General features: G+C 50.6%; 1 protein-coding gene across 1 annotated transcript in view; it reads left to right on the top strand.

Moving 5' to 3' along the window:
- The window catches only part of LOC311226799 (ADAMTS-like protein 1), a gene marked incomplete at both ends in the record, with an annotated part of 194,940 nt that overhangs the window by 65,621 nt on the left and 111,673 nt on the right, over positions 1 to 17,646 (top strand). The gene's annotated exons all lie outside the window — the stretch shown is intronic.

Genomic DNA, 17,646 nt, shown 5'->3' with positions numbered 1-17,646 from the left:
ATAATAACTTTTAATAATAACTTTATTTATATAGCACCATTCATATAGATTGCAGCTCAAAGTGCTTTACACAAAAAAAGGATAATACAGACATTTTAATAAATAATAATAATAATAGCAAAATTAGACAGTAAACAATAAGAAACAAAAATGTATAACAGTAAAATGAGACATTACAAAATAACAAATAAAATGATAAAAAAAAACGATAATAAAATATTAAAGTAAAAATAATAGAAATAAAGTTTTAAAACCAAAGAAAAAAATAAGACAATAAAATAAAGATAATAATTCATTTAAAAGCTAGTTTAAAAAGGTTGTCCTAATGACCCGTGACCTGCTGTCCTAATGACCTGTGACCTGCTGTCCTAATGACCTGTGACCTAATGACCTGTGACCTGCTGTCCTCATGACCTGTGACCTGCTGTCCTCATGACCTGTGACCTGCTGTCCTCATGACCTGTGACCTGCTGTCCTCATGACCTGTGACCTGCTGTCCTCATGACCTGTGACCTGCTGTCCTCATGACCTGTGACCTGCTGTTCTAATGACCTGTGACCTGCTGACCTAATGACCTGTGACCTGCTGACCTGTGACCTGCTGTCCTAATGACCTGTGACCTAATGACCTGTGACCTGCTGTCCTCATGACCTGTGACCTGCTGTCCTCATGACCTGTGACCTGCTGACCTAATGACCCGTGACCTGCTGTCCTAATGACCTGTGACCTGCTGTCCTAATGACCTGTGACCTAATGACCTGTGACCTGCTGTCCTCATGACCTGTGACCTGCTGTCCTCATGACCTGTGACCTGCTGTCCTCATGACCTGTGACCTGCTGTCCTCATGACCTGTGACCTGCTGTTCTAATGACCTGTGACCTGCTGACCTAATGACCTGTGACCTGCTGACATGTGACCTGCTGTCCTAATGACCTGTGACCTAATGACCTGTGACCTGCTGTCCTCATGACCTGTGACCTGCTGTCCTCATGACCTGTGACCTGCTGTCCTCATGACCTGTGACCTGCTGTCCTCATGACCTGTGACCTGCTGTCCTCATGACCTGTGACCTGCTGACCTAATGACCTGTGACCTGCTGACATGTGACCTGCTGTCCTAATGACCTGTGACCTGCTGTCCTAATGACCTGTGACCTGCTGTCCTCATGACCTGTGACCTGTGTCCTAATGACCTGTGACCTGCTGTCCTAATGACCTGCTGTCCTCATGACCTGTGACCTGCTGTCCTCATGACCTGTGACCTGATGTCCTCATGACCTGTGACCTGATGTCCTCATGACCTGTGACCTGTGTCCTCATGACCTGTGACCTGCTGACCTAATGACCTGTGACCTGCTGTCCTCATGACCTGTGACCTGCTGTCCTAATGACCTGTGACCTGTGACCTGCTGTCCTCATGACCTGTGACCTGCTGTCCTCATGACCTGCGACCTGTGACCTGATGTCCTCATGACCTGTGACCTGCTGTCCTCATGACCTGTGACCTGCTGTCCTAATGACCTGTGACCTAATGACCTGTGACCTGCTGTCCTCATGACCTGTGACCTAATGACCTGTGACCTGCTGTCCTCATGACCTGTGACCTAATGACCTGTGACCTGCTGTCCTCATGACCTGTGACCTGCTGTCCTCATGACCTGTGACCTGTGTCCTCATGACATGTGACCTGCTGTCCTCATGACCTGTGACCTGGTGTCCTCATGACCTGTGACCTGTGACCTAATGACCTGTGACCTGCTGTCATCATGACCTGTGACCTGCTGTCCTAATGACCTGTGACCTGCTGTCCTCATGACATGTGACCTGCTGTCCTCATGACCTGTGACCTGTGACCTAATGACCTGTGACCTGCTGTCCTAATGACCTGTGACCTAATGACCTGTGACCTGCTGTCCTCATGACCTGTGACCTAATGACCTGTGACCTGCTGTCCTCATGACCTGTGACCTGCTGTCCTCATGACATGTGACCTGCTGTCCTCATGACCTGTGACCTGTGACCTAATGACCTGTGACCTGCTGTCCTCATGACCTGTGACCTGTGTCCTAATGACCTGTGACCTAATGACCTGTGACCTGCTGTCCTCATGACCTGTGACCTAATGACCTGTGACCTGCTGTCCTAATGACCTGTGACCTGTTGTCCTCATGACCTGTGACCTAATGACCTGTGACCTGCTGTCCTCATGACCTGTGACCTGCTGTCCTCATGACCTGTGACCTAATGACCTGTGACCTGCTGTCCTCATGACCTGTGACCTGCTGTCCTCATGACCTGTGACCTGCTGTCCTCATGACCTGTGACCTGCTGTCCTCATGACCTGTGACCTGCTGTCCTAATGACCTGTGACCTGTGTCCTAATGACCTGTGACCTGTGTCCTAATGACCTGTGACCTGTTGTCCTCATGACCTGTGACCTGCTGTCCTCATGACCTGTGACCTGTGACCTAATGACCTGTGACCTGCTGTCCTCATGACCTGTGACCTGCTGTCCTCATGACCTGTGACCTGTGACCTAATGACCTGTGACCTGCTGTCCTCATGACCTGTGACCTGCTGTCCTCATGACCTGTGACCTGATGTCCTCATGACCTGTGACCTGCTGTCCTAATGACCTGTGACCTGCTGTCCTCATGACCTGTGACCTGTGTCCTAATGACCTGTGACCTGCTGTCCTCATGACCTGTGACCTGCTGTCCTCATGACCTGTGACCTGCTGTCCTCATGACCTGTGACCTGTGACCTAATGACCTGTGACCTGCTGTCCTCATGACCTGTGACCTGCTGTCCTCATGACCTGTGACCTGCTGTCCTCATGACCTGTGACCTAATGACCTGTGACCTGCTGTCCTCATGACCTGTGACCTGCTGTCCTAATGACCTGTGACCTAATGACCTGTGACCTGCTGTCCTCATGACCTGTGACCTGCTGTCCTAATGACCTGCAGGAGGCACATAGTAACAAAGTACATGTGGATTAAATGAGCTTTGGCTGAGAGGAGCTTCCATCCTGGCCAGTCAGGAGCAGTGCATGTGAGCGGATCGGAGCGTGAGCGGCGCGGGGCGCGGAGCGGCCGGTTTTGACGTGAGCGAGGAGTGGGTTTTAAAATGAGTCGGCGCGACGTCCGGAGCGAGAGTTCTCCTCCGCTCCAATCCACTCCAGGCCGCTCACAGTGGTTTAACACTGTTGATGTAATATACATGCAGTACAATGCCAAAGCAACAGATGGCGATGTACAAACATGAAGGCCATTTTCAACCAATGAGAAGGGTGAACCTGTGATATCCGGTTCAGGCTTCACTCCTCCTCCTTCACTGAGTAGGGTCGAGCTGCAGAAAAAGTATCGACGCCATTGTTGTTGTCGTTAGCTTACATGCTAACGTTAATGGCAGCGACCATAGCATTGTGGCTCGGCTAGCCTATCATCGCTTAATGGAGCTAGTGAATGGATAAACAATGTTATTTAACATTGCAGAATGGCTACAATTACAATGCGGCTCAATACAAACAATTGTTAAGGGGCCCAGGGGGTGTAGACTGTTGTAGTTTGAGCTAATTTACACCATGCTCCAAAAAAAAAAAAAAAAAAAATGCCGAGCGACCGGGCGCGGGCAGCGGGGAGCGATCGATTCAAGGTGAGCGGGGAGCGAGCGGAGAGCGACTTGGGGGCGGGGTCAACATGAGCGATTAGCGGAGCGGACAAAGCTTTAAAGAGCGAAGAGCGGATTTCTCGGCCGCGCCGATCCGCTCACGTGGCCTGGTCAGGAGACACTGGGGAGGAGAAGGGCATCCAGCTCTCTGGTGGGTAGAGAAGGGTGGAGGTTAGGAGGAGAAGGGCATCCAGCTCTCTGGTGGGTAGAGAAGGGTGGAGGTTAGGAGGAGAAGGGCATCCAGCTCTCTGGTGGGTAGAGAAGGGTGGAGGTTAGGAGGAGAAGGGCATCCAGCTCTCTGGTGGGTAGAGAAGGGTGGAGGTTAGGAGGAGAAGGGCATCCAGCTCTCTGGTGGGTAGAGAAGGGTGGAGGTTAGGAGGAGAAGGGCATCCAGCTCTCTGGTGGGTAGAGAAGGGTGGAGGTTAGGAGGAGAAGGGCATCCAGCTCTCTGGTGGGTAGAGAAGGGTGGAGGTTAGGAGGAGAAGGGCATCCAGCTCTCTGGTGGGTAGAGAAGGGTGGAGGTTAGGAGGAGAAGGGCATCCAGCTCTCTGGTGGGTAGAGAAGGGTGGAGGTTAGGAGGGCGTTTGGGGCACATTGTCTCTCTAGGTGTGAGATTCAAGCTATTATGACAAACAAAGGGACTCCTCCACAATGTCAACGGTTACATGTCTGCTCCCAGTGTACTGCAAGAAAAACAAGGAAAAAAATCAAGTCCTTTTTAATCCTGTTTTTAGTCGTTTCTCACAGGACTTTCTCACAGCGAGCGATATTATTTTGAAATAAAAACGAGTGATCCGCCTCATTTCAAAATACGTGTCTTGGAATGAGTTAAAAAGGGGAAATCGCTTGTAAAACGTTTAGTTTTCTGCGCAGGGGTAGGAAAGGGCACAGGCCGCTACATCTGATTTTCCTATCAACATTTAGCTTGGATTTGACACTAAAGACATTTTATTGGAAGAAAATGAGCAGGGTTCATTCTCTCTTGTCGGCTGTCGTATAAAAGATTTATGGATCGGTGATTGGTCTTATCGCCTGTCCAATCACCGGGAAGACCGGGGCGCAGCGTTTGCCAAAAAACACTTGCACTACGACCCGCGGCGACTCAGCGTACGGGGTCAGACGGGGGAGTGAGCGGGAGGTGTAAAAGCGGTTCTGTACTGTTCTGTGATGTTCTGTAATGTTCTGTAATGTTCTAATGTTCTGTAATGTTCTGTAATGTTCTGTAATGTTCTAATGTTCTGTAATGTTCTGTTCTGTAATGTTCTGTAATGTTCTAATGTTCTGTAATGTTCTGTAATGTTCTGTAATGTTCTAATGTTCTGTAATGTTCTGTTCTGTAATGTTCTGTAATGTTCTGTAATGTTCTAATGTTCTGTAATGTTCTGTAATGTTCTGTAATGTAATGTTCTGTAATGTTCTGTAATGTTCTGTAATGTAATGTTCTGTAATGTTCTGTAATGTTCTAATGTTCTAATGTTCTGTAATGTTCTGTAATGTGCTGTAATGTTCTAATGTTCTGTGATGTTCTGTAATGTTCTGTAATGTTCTAATGTTCTGTAATGTTCTGTAATGTTCTGTAATGTTCTAATGTTCTAATGTTCTGTAATGTTCTGTAATGTTCTAATGTTCTGTAATGTTCTAATGTTCTAATGTTCTGTAATGTTCTAATGTTCTAATGTTCTGTAATGTTCTGTAATGTTCTAATGTTCTGTAATGTTCTGTAATGTTCTGTAATGTTCTGTAATGTTCTAATGTTCTGTAATGTTCTGTAATGTTCTAATGTTCTGTAATGTTCTGTAATGTTCTGTAATGTTCTGTAATGTTCTGTAATGTTCTAATGTTCTGTAATGTTCTGTAATGTTCTAATGTTCTGTAATGTTCTAATGTTCTGTAATGTTCTGTAATGTTCTGTAATGTTCTAATGTTCTGTAATGTTCTAATGTTCTAATGTTCTGTAATGTTCTGTAATGTTCTGTAATTGTAACTGAGGGGTTACAAAACCCTGACTGTATTAAAGATTGTGATAGATTAAACCACTGCTAGTTATGTACTTTAATTACTGGCCAGACAGTACATCAAATATAGATGGTGAACACCCACAAGAACACGGCATTGACAAAGAAATAGTATTTGAGGGTATTTTATTATTATTATGCAACATTAGGTTACAGAATGAGAATTAGGGTCGCGCTTGTATGGCGAAGAATATACGTAAAGTCAGTTAATAGCATGAGTCACTAAGAATAGCAGGAATCCTACGATGGGTCTAAGTTGACACCACCTGTCGTATAATAGCAACTATATAGGGCAACACTGGTACCGCCTGGAGACAATGGGTTCCCTCCGGGGGTGTAAGGCCTGGAGGGTAGAGGAATGTTCGGGTACTCCGTCTGATTCAATGAGGAATAAAGAGACTCCAGGTACAGGAGTCGGTCCTTGTAACTCCCTTGATCAGCAGCAAAGCAATAATTGTAATCCAAATGCTCGATAGCATTGATGACAGCTAGCCAGCCTCCGTCCACGAGGCCAGCCCGAGTTGTAATCCTCACGAGGTTGAATCCCAAACGATAGTGGAAATCAACGATGCTCTACTCCGGGTACCACGTTCCAAATCAATATAATCCAACCAGTAATGGTTCTGCAATCGCCAACGCCGATTCTCCTGTGTACATGTCCAACGGTTCTCCGCCTAGGACTCCTCGGGTGTGGGCGACGTATTTAGGCCACACACCCTGGCTAAGTACACTAGCTAAAGACACAACGAACCGCTGGGTAATGCTACACACGAACGAACTGTGGCCGCACGATATACAATAAATGAACGACTATTTACTTCACATTAGATTAGGTCGAACTCGACGTTACTGCATTAAACTCTGACACTTTACTATTCTATTCGCACGTGGTTCTCAACGCTCTGTTAGACGCAAGGTTGCTCACTTTACTGCACGTTGACTCGGGTGAAGGTGGGGTAAGGTACTGAACTACTGGTGTGCGCACCTTGCGCTGTATTTATACTTAAGTGAATATCTAGTCCCAAACCGCAGTCTTTGTCTGGTATCAATATCCTGACATGCCTGAACTTGTCTTTGAACCTGCCGTTGGGGGCCTGGGGGCGCTGTCCAATAAGGAGAGCGAATATTACTCTGGTTCGAACGCAGGTAAAGGGATATTCCGTGTATATATATAAATAATATACAAAGTATATCAAACAATAAAGGTAGATTCTCAGTTTAATCTGGCCCTTCACAACAGCCGCCTCCTAATTAGTCTGCACCTAATTAGTTAAGGGAGACAGATTAATAGTCCAGTCAACTGCTCAATGTCTGTTGTGGGGAGTAGGGCAATCTACAAAGTCAGTGGGTCATGATCGTCATCAGGGGAGTCAGGGAGCCTCGGCAACTCTATCAGCCTCGCCATGGGTCGGGTGTAGGTCCGCGCCTGGACAATAACTTCTGCCTCTCTGACCTTCCCGTCGGCACCAGTGATCACTTTGCTTATGCGGCCGGCCGGCCACATAGCTCGGGGTAGTGACTGGTCCATGATCATAACGACTGTGTCCACCTTCAGGTTGTCCCTGTCCTTCACCCACTTCTGATGGGCTGGACGGGATGGTAGGTCGCTTAGGAGGAAGCGGGCCTGAGACTGGTTGATCTGTGCTTGGCTGTGTCTCCACATCCTCCATCTGTTCCTCTTGTTCTTCCGGTGCCCCGTCTGAGGAGGGGCCGGGTCCGGCCGCACCCTCAAGAGGTAGCTTGGGGTGCTGGGTTCGAGGTCAGCTACGTCGCTTGGAGCGCAGCTGAGGGGGGTGGAGTTCGGAACTCCCTCTTCTTGGGCCCACTGTTCTCTCACAGGCCCCTCGTCTAATGTCAATAGCCTCTCAACGGGCTGTACGAGAGAGTGGCCTGTGTCGCTCACCTTTGTGTGCAGGCAGCGTGTAGACGTGGGTTGACTGTCAAGTCCGTAGAGGGGGCCCTGGAGCGTCCACCCCAGTCGGGTCTGAACCGCGACTGGGCATCCTTTAGGTCCGATGTGGGCCGCCTTGATTGGGACAAGGAGGTCCGCGTGGTCGGAGCCTATGAGCAGGGTCGGTGTGGCGCCGTCGATGAGCGGTATAGGTAGTCTGCGTAGGTGCGCGTACTTCGCCATCAGCTGTGGGATGGGGTAGTTGTAGCTTGACAGGCCTATGTCATGGCCTGTAAATGCCTTAGTAATGCTGTACCGCTTCGCGGGCTGCCCGACCGCTGCTATCGTGAATGAAACGTTCTTGCCCTTTATGGTTTTCAGGTCTCGCTGAATAGTACGGATTGTCATTGTTTCTTTGGTACCCCGCAGGCCCAACTGGGCTGCGGCGGAAGCGAGGAGGAGAGTCTTTTCAGACCCATCATCTAGGACGGCGTAAGTGTCCATGACCTTGTCCTCGTAGCTTAGGAGCACTCTGACCACTTTGATGAGCACTCGGGGGGTCCCGCTATGCTTGGGGTCTATGTGGAGCACTCCTGTTGGTCGGTTGCCTTGTTTGGCTAATCTTCGCTGGTGGGCCCCGCACAGTGATGCACGGTGAGCGGCGCCCGCCTGGTCCGCCTCACGCCACTGATCAATTTGGACGGGGTTCAGTGTCTTGTATTCGTCGCACTGTGCCAGCCAGTGTCCGCCGTCGCAGTAAGTACAGACGATCTCGCATTCCTCTCTGGCGGGGGAGTTGTAACTCGGCGGTGGTGGCGCCGACTCGGGGTAGTACGGGTGGCACTGTGGGTCCCCGTGTCTGCTGCGACAGTCGGGACACCAGGGGGTGGTTTCAGGACTGGTCTGTGGTGACACCGCCTCGGCCTGGTACATCACTGTGATGGGCCTACTTTGTTGTCCTGGCGGACGCTTGTTGCTGTCGTGCAGGACCTCCAGGTGGGCGCCGTCGCACTTGCTGCATCTTTTCTTTAGGCGGCACTCAGCTGCCATATGGCTGCGCGCGCAGCGGAAGCAGCGGCGGTTCGCTTTGATCCACTGACTCACCTCGTCAGCGGTCAGCCTCTTGAAGGTGTCACATTGAGACAGCCAATGTTCATTTTCACAGTACTGACAGACAGCCTTCCACTTCTCCTTGACGTGGGTGTTGTGGCTCGTCTGCCGTGGCTCAACCTCGGCTTGGTGCATAACTGTCACGGCCCGGCGGTTATCGTTGAACCTTCTCGGTCCATCTCTAGGGTCAGAGCCACTCCACACGAATGTGTCCAATCGTAGACTGCTAACTTCCCTGGCGAGGAAATCAGCTAGGTCTAGGAGGGATGGTTCTGGGCCGTTGGGGTCACTGTGGTCTCTCTGCCGCCGAAAACGCTCTTGACGGGCTGGAGGGAGCTTCTCCAGTATCCGCTCCACGTTAGAATTTGCATACAGTTCATGTCTCCCCTTCTCCTTTTGTGACCCCAGCATCCCCACGAGGGATTGTACCTTGATAGAGAGGTCATCCAGTGCTCTATTGTCTTTGGCTGGGGGGAGGCGGTCGATATCTTGTATTTCTTGGATCACGTAATCCCATATGCGTCCATAGCGCTGGTCGAGGGCCACCAGAGCCGCGGAGTATGGGGTGCTTGAGTTGGAATATGCCAGCGCTATGTTATGCGCTCTGGGCACCTTGAGATGCTTGAGGAGGATGGCATATTTGTACGACTCATCGTGGACATCGGACATCATAGTCTCCAAACACATGCGTAATTCCGTGTACTGTGCTCTGTCCTCGCGCGTAAAGTCTGGGAACGTCGGTGTGCCAAGGTAAGACACCATGGATGGCTGGGACACCGATGAGCGTAGGGGGAGAGGCCTCCTGGGCGAGTCTCCCCGTACGTGGGGTAGTGGGTTAGTGCTGGGTGGGTACCAGAGGCCGGGCCCCCAGGTGCTGCTCCTCGGTGCCGACTGTGTATTAAACTCAACCCTGTGTTGCGTCGGGGGTTCGAGGGCTCGGCGACGTGAACAGGTTCTTCCTGCTGGCTGGGTCCCGTGTAGATGTGTCGGGCAGGGGAAGGTGCCCTCGACCCGTGTCGTGATGATCTCCGGGAGCTCCGCGTGGAGGAGTGGGGGGTAGCCCTCTGGATCAATTGTTCTATCATCTGCGCCGCTCCGCTTCGCGCTGTGCATTGGCGGCGTCGCGCTGTGCATTGGCGCGGTCTCGTTCCGCCTCGCGCTGTGCATTGGCGGCGTTGCGCTGTGCATCGCGTTGCGCGTTGGTACGGTCTCGCTGAATGGTTTCTTCAGCCTGGAGGCGCCTCTCTTCCAGTCTGATGGTCATCGCTGCGTCAGCCTGGAGGCGACTCTCTTCTAGTCGGATGCGTTCTCGTTCCACTGCAGAGTGTTCGCGCTCACTAAGCGTCTGTGCTTGGAGACGGTCGCGCTCACCCTGGAGTCGGTCTCTTTCGGTTGAAGCTGTCAGCGTGGCGATCAAGGCTTGCGCCAGTCTCTGGTCCGCCTCGCTGGGGGATGACACTGACGGAGGTGATCGGGCGCAGACAGGGCTTGGTGGAGACCTGTTCTCTTGGCGCGCTCCGATGTCTATCTCTTGAGCGCGGTACTCTTCTCTTGGTTGCGCACCGAGGTCTGTCTCGGGTACGCGCTCTTGGGTTGGTTGTGCACCGGGGTCTATCCCTGGAGTGCTTTCTTTATCCTGGAGCGCTCCGGGGTCTATCCCGGTGATGCTGTCTGGAGGTATAGTCACGTCATGTCCCGCTTGGTCCCCCCCGTGAGCTAAGTCAGTTTCGTTTGATCCCACTGGGGTCTCTACTGGCAGGGCCGCCAAGTCGATAGGAGTGGGCATGCTTAAACTATCCGTTTTATCCGTATTTAACGTCCGTTTAGATAAGCTAGGGGGTAAAACGAAAGCGAAGTCCTCTAGATATGGAGGTGGCTGACGTTTGCGCTGCGGGCGTTCTAGCTTAGGAGAGCCGCTTGGAGAGTGTTCACCGCTCGCCATGTCAATATTAATATTATATTAAATATTACACTGATACCCTCCGGCTCGAAGGACCAATTGTAACTGAGGGGTTACAAAACCCTGACTGTATTAAAGATTGTGATAGATTAAACCACTGCTAGTTATGTACTTTAATTACTGGCCAGACAGTACATCAAATATAGATGGTGAACACCCACAAGAACACGGCATTGACAAAGAAATAGTATTTGAGGGTATTTTATTATTATTATGCAACATTAGGTTACAGAATGAGAATTAGGGTTGCGCTTGTATGGCGAAGAATATACGTAAAGTCAGTTAATAGCATGAGTCACTAAGAATAGCAGGAATCCTACGATGGGTCTAAGTTGACACCACCTGTCGTATAATAGCAACTATATAGGGCAACACTGGTACTGCCTGGAGACAATGGGTTCCCTCCGGGGGTGTAAGGCCTGGAGGGTAGAGGAATGTTCGGGTACTCCGTCTGATTCAATGAGGAATAAAGAGACTCCAGGTACAGGAGTCGGTCCTTGTAACTCCCTTGATCAGCAGCAAAGCAATAATTGTAATCCAAATGCTCGATAGCATTGATGACAGCTAGCCAGCCTCCGTCCACGAGGCCAGCCCGAGTTGTAATCCTCACGAGGTTGAATCCCAAACGATAGTGGAAATCAACGATGCTCTACTCCGGGTACCACGTTCCAAATCAATATAATCCAACCAGTAATGGTTCTGCAATCGCCAACGCCGATTCTCCTGTGTACATGTCCAACGGTTCTCCGCCTAGGACTCCTCGGGTGTGGGCGACGTATTTAGGCCACACACCCTGGCTAAGTACACTAGCTAAAGACACAACGAACCGCTGGGTAATGCTACACACGAACGAACTGTGGCCGCACGATATACAATAAATGAACGACTATTTACTTCACATTAGATTAGGTCGAACTCGACGTTACTGCATTAAACTCTGACACTTTACTATTCTATTCGCACGTGGTTCTCAACGCTCTGTTAGACGCAAGGTTGCTCACTTTACTGCACGTTGACTCGGGTGAAGGTGGGGTAAGGTACTGAACTACTGGTGTGCGCACCTTGCGCTGTATTTATACTTAAGTGAATATCTAGTCCCAAACCGCAGTCTTTGTCTGGTATCAATATCCTGACATGCCTGAACTTGTCTTTGAACCTGCCGTTGGGGGCCTGGGGGCGCTGTCCAATAAGGAGAGCGAATATTACTCTGGTTCGAACGCAGGTAAAGGGATATTCCGTGTATATATATAAATAATATACAAAGTATATCAAACAATAAAGGTAGATTCTCAGTTTAATCTGGCCCTTCACAACAGCCGCCTCCTAATTAGTCTGCACCTAATTAGTTAAGGGAGACAGATTAATAGTCCAGTCAACTGCTCAATGTCTGTTGTGGGGAGTAGGGCAATCTACAAAGTCAGTGGGTCATGATCGTCATCAGGGGAGTCAGGGAGCCTCGGCAACTCTATCAGCCTCGCCATGGGTCGGGTGTAGGTCCGCGCCTGGACAATAACTTCTGCCTCTCTGACCTTCCCGTCGGCACCAGTGATCACTTTGCTTATGCGGCCGGCCGGCCACATAGCTCGGGGTAGTGACTGGTCCATGATCATAACGACTGTGTCCACCTTCAGGTTGTCCCTGTCCTTCACCCACTTCTGATGGGCTGGACGGGATGGTAGGTCGCTTAGGAGGAAGCGGGCCTGAGACTGGTTGATCTGTGCTTGGCTGTGTCTCCACATCCTCCATCTGTTCCTCTTGTTCTTCCGGTGCCCCGTCTGAGGAGGGGCCGGGTCCGGCCGCACCCTCAAGAGGTAGCTTGGGGTGCTGGGTTCGAGGTCAGCTACGTCGCTTGGAGCGCAGCTGAGGGGGGTGGAGTTCGGAACTCCCTCTTCTTGGGCCCACTGTTCTCTCACAGGCCCCTCGTCTAATGTCAATAGCCTCTCAACGGGCTGTACGAGAGAGTGGCCTGTGTCGCTCACCTTTGTGTGCAGGCAGCGTGTAGACGTGGGTTGACTGTCAAGTCCGTAGAGGGGGCCCTGGAGCGTCCACCCCAGTCGGGTCTGAACCGCGACTGGGCATCCTTTAGGTCCGATGTGGGCCGCCTTGATTGGGACAAGGAGGTCCGCGTGGTCGGAGCCTATGAGCAGGGTCGGTGTGGCGCCGTCGATGAGCGGTATAGGTAGTCTGCGTAGGTGCGCGTACTTCGCCATCAGCTGTGGGATGGGGTAGTTGTAGCTTGACAGGCCTATGTCATGGCCTGTAAATGCCTTAGTAATGCTGTACCGCTTCGCGGGCTGCCCGACCGCTGCTATCGTGAATGAAACGTTCTTGCCCTTTATGGTTTTCAGGTCTCGCTGAATAGTACGGATTGTCATTGTTTCTTTGGTACCCCGCAGGCCCAACTGGGCTGCGGCGGAAGCGAGGAGGAGAGTCTTTTCAGACCCATCATCTAGGACGGCGTAAGTGTCCATGACCTTGTCCTCGTAGCTTAGGAGCACTCTGACCACTTTGATGAGCACTCGGGGGGTCCCGCTATGCTTGGGGTCTATGTGGAGCACTCCTGTTGGTCGGTTGCCTTGTTTGGCTAATCTTCGCTGGTGGGCCCCGCACAGTGATGCACGGTGAGCGGCGCCCGCCTGGTCCGCCTCACGCCACTGATCAATTTGGACGGGGTTCAGTGTCTTGTATTCGTCGCACTGTGCCAGCCAGTGTCCGCCGTCGCAGTAAGTACAGACGATCTCGCATTCCTCTCTGGCGGGGGAGTTGTAACTCGGCGGTGGTGGCGCCGACTCGGGGTAGTACGGGTGGCACTGTGGGTCCCCGTGTCTGCTGCGACAGTCGGGACACCAGGGGGTGGTTTCAGGACTGGTCTGTGGTGACACCGCCTCGGCCTGGTACATCACTGTGATGGGCCTACTTTGTTGTCCTGGCGGACGCTTGTTGCTGTCGTGCAGGACCTCCAGGTGGGCGCCGTCGCACTTGCTGCATCTTTTCTTTAGGCGGCACTCAGCTGCCATATGGCTGCGCGCGCAGCGGAAGCAGCGGCGGTTCGCTTTGATCCACTGACTCACCTCGTCAGCGGTCAGCCTCTTGAAGGTGTCACATTGAGACAGCCAATGTTCATTTTCACAGTACTGACAGACAGCCTTCCACTTCTCCTTGACGTGGGTGTTGTGGCTCGTCTGCCGTGGCTCAACCTCGGCTTGGTGCATAACTGTCACGGCCCGGCGGTTATCGTTGAACCTTCTCGGTCCATCTCTAGGGTCAGAGCCACTCCACACGAATGTGTCCAATCGTAGACTGCTAACTTCCCTGGCGAGGAAATCAGCTAGGTCTAGGAGGGATGGTTCTGGGCCGTTGGGGTCACTGTGGTCTCTCTGCCGCCGAAAACGCTCTTGACGGGCTGGAGGGAGCTTCTCCAGTATCCGCTCCACGTTAGAATTTGCATACAGTTCATGTCTCCCCTTCTCCTTTTGTGACCCCAGCATCCCCACGAGGGATTGTACCTTGATAGAGAGGTCATCCAGTGCTCTATTGTCTTTGGCTGGGGGGAGGCGGTCGATATCTTGTATTTCTTGGATCACGTAATCCCATATGCGTCCATAGCGCTGGTCGAGGGCCACCAGAGCCGCGGAGTATGGGGTGCTTGAGTTGGAATATGCCAGCGCTATGTTATGCGCTCTGGGCACCTTGAGATGCTTGAGGAGGATGGCATATTTGTACGACTCATCGTGGACATCGGACATCATAGTCTCCAAACACATGCGTAATTCCGTGTACTGTGCTCTGTCCTCGCGCGTAAAGTCTGGGAACGTCGGTGTGCCAAGGTAAGACACCATGGATGGCTGGGACACCGATGAGCGTAGGGGGAGAGGCCTCCTGGGCGAGTCTCCCCGTACGTGGGGTAGTGGGTTAGTGCTGGGTGGGTACCAGAGGCCGGGCCCCCAGGTGCTGCTCCTCGGTGCCGACTGTGTATTAAACTCAACCCTGTGTTGCGTCGGGGGTTCGAGGGCTCGGCGACGTGAACAGGTTCTTCCTGCTGGCTGGGTCCCGTGTAGATGTGTCGGGCAGGGGAAGGTGCCCTCGACCCGTGTCGTGATGATCTCCGGGAGCTCCGCGTGGAGGAGTGGGGGGTAGCCCTCTGGATCAATTGTTCTATCATCTGCGCCGCTCCGCTTCGCGCTGTGCATTGGCGGCGTCGCGCTGTGCATTGGCGCGGTCTCGTTCCGCCTCGCGCTGTGCATTGGCGGCGTTGCGCTGTGCATCGCGTTGCGCGTTGGTACGGTCTCGCTGAATGGTTTCTTCAGCCTGGAGGCGCCTCTCTTCCAGTCTGATGGTCATCGCTGCGTCAGCCTGGAGGCGACTCTCTTCTAGTCGGATGCGTTCTCGTTCCACTGCAGAGTGTTCGCGCTCACTAAGCGTCTGTGCTTGGAGACGGTCGCGCTCACCCTGGAGTCGGTCTCTTTCGGTTGAAGCTGTCAGCGTGGCGATCAAGGCTTGCGCCAGTCTCTGGTCCGCCTCGCTGGGGGATGACACTGACGGAGGTGATCGGGCGCAGACAGGGCTTGGTGGAGACCTGTTCTCTTGGCGCGCTCCGATGTCTATCTCTTGAGCGCGGTACTCTTCTCTTGGTTGCGCACCGAGGTCTGTCTCGGGTACGCGCTCTTGGGTTGGTTGTGCACCGGGGTCTATCCCTGGAGTGCTTTCTTTATCCTGGAGCGCTCCGGGGTCTATCCCGGTGATGCTGTCTGGAGGTATAGTCACGTCATGTCCCGCTTGGTCCCCCCCGTGAGCTAAGTCAGTTTCGTTTGATCCCACTGGGGTCTCTACTGGCAGGGCCGCCAAGTCGATAGGAGTGGGCATGCTTAAACTATCCGTTTTATCCGTATTTAACGTCCGTTTAGATAAGCTAGGGGGTAAAACGAAAGCGAAGTCCTCTAGATATGGAGGTGGCTGACGTTTGCGCTGCGGGCGTTCTAGCTTAGGAGAGCCGCTTGGAGAGTGTTCACCGCTCGCCATGTCAATATTAATATTATATTAAATATTACACTGATACCCTCCGGCTCGAAGGACCAATTGTAACTGAGGGGTTACAAAACCCTGACTGTATTAAAGATTGTGATAGATTAAACCACTGCTAGTTATGTACTTTAATTACTGGCCAGACAGTACATCAAATATAGATGGTGAACACCCACAAGAACACGGCATTGACAAAGAAATAGTATTTGAGGGTATTTTATTATTATTATGCAACATTAGGTTACAGAATGAGAATTAGGGTCGCGCTTGTATGGCGAAGAATATACGTAAAGTCAGTTAATAGCATGAGTCACTAAGAATAGCAGGAATCCTACGATGGGTCTAAGTTGACACCACCTGTCGTATAATAGCAACTATATAGGGCAACACTGGTACTGCCTGGAGACAATGGGTTCCCTCCGGGGGTGTAAGGCCTGGAGGGTAGAGGAATGTTCGGGTACTCCGTCTGATTCAATGAGGAATAAAGAGACTCCAGGTACAGGAGTCGGTCCTTGTAACTCCCTTGATCAGCAGCAAAGCAATAATTGTAATCCAAATGCTCGATAGCATTGATGACAGCTAGCCAGCCTCCGTCCACGAGGCCAGCCCGAGTTGTAATCCTCACGAGGTTGAATCCCAAACGATAGTGGAAATCAACGATGCTCTTCTCCGGGTACCACGTTCCAAATCAATATAATCCAACCAGTAATGGTTCTGCAATCGCCGACGCCGATTCTCCTGTGTACATGTCCAACGGTTCTCCGCCTAGGACTCCTCGGGTGTGGGCGATGTATTTAGGCCACACACCCTGGCTAAGTACACTAGCTAAAGACACGACGAACCGCTGGGTAATGCTACACACGAACGAACTGTGGCCGCACGATATACAATAAATGAACGACTATTTACTTCACATTAGATTAGGTCGAACTCGACGTTACTGCATTAAACTCTGACACTTTACTATTCTATTCGCACGTGGTTCTCAACGCTCTGTTAGACGCAAGGTTGCTCACTTCACTGCACGTTGACTCGGGTGAAGGTGGGGTAAGGTACTGAACTACTGGTGTGCGCACCTTGCGCTGTATTTATACTTAAGTGAATATCTAGTCCCAAACCGCAGTCTTTGTCTGGTATCAATACGCTGACTCCGGGCATGTCCTGACATGCCTGAACTTATCTTTGAACCTGCCGTTGGGGGCCTGCGCGCTGGTGCCTGGGGGCGCTGTCCAATAAGGAGAGCGAATATTACTCTGGTTCGAACGCAGGTAAAGGGATATTCCGTGTATATATATAAATAATATACAAAGTATATCAAACAATAAAGGTAGATTCTCAGTTTAATCTGGCCCTTCACAACAGTAATGTTCTAATGTTCTGTAATGTTCTGTAATGTTCTGTAATGTTCTGTAATGTTCTAATGTTCTGTAATGTTCTGTAATGTTCTGTAATGTTCTGTAATGTTCTAATGTTCTGTAATGTTCTAATGTTCTAATGTCCTGTAATGTTCTAATGTTCTGTAATGTTCTAATGTTCGAATGTTCTAATGTCCTGTAATGTTCTAATGTTCTGTAATGTTCTGTAATGTTCTAATGTTCTAATGTTCTGTAATGTTCTAATGTTCTAATGTTCTGTAATGTTCTGTAATGTTCTAATGTTCTGTAATGTTCTGTAATGTTCTGTAATGTTCTAATGTTCTGTAATGTTCTGTAATGTCCTGTAATGTTCTAATGTTCTAATGTTCTGTAATGTTCTGTAATGTTCTAATGTTCTGTAATGTTCTGTAATGTTCTAATGTTCTGTAATGTTATGTGATGTTCTGTAATGTTCTGTAATGTTATAATGTTATGTGATGTTCTGTAATGTTCTAATGTTCTGTACTGTTCTGTAATGTTCTGTAATGTTCTGTAATGTTCTGTAATGTTCTAATGTTCTGTAATGTTCTAATGTTCTGTAATGTTCTAATGTTCTGTAAT

The sequence above is a fragment of the Notolepis coatsorum genome (assembly GCF_963971535.1).
Source record: "Notolepis coatsorum genome assembly, chromosome: 4".
In the NCBI taxonomy this organism is placed as follows: domain Eukaryota; kingdom Metazoa; phylum Chordata; class Actinopteri; order Aulopiformes; family Paralepididae; genus Notolepis; species Notolepis coatsorum.
This window is presented reverse-complemented; position numbering and strand designations above follow the sequence as displayed.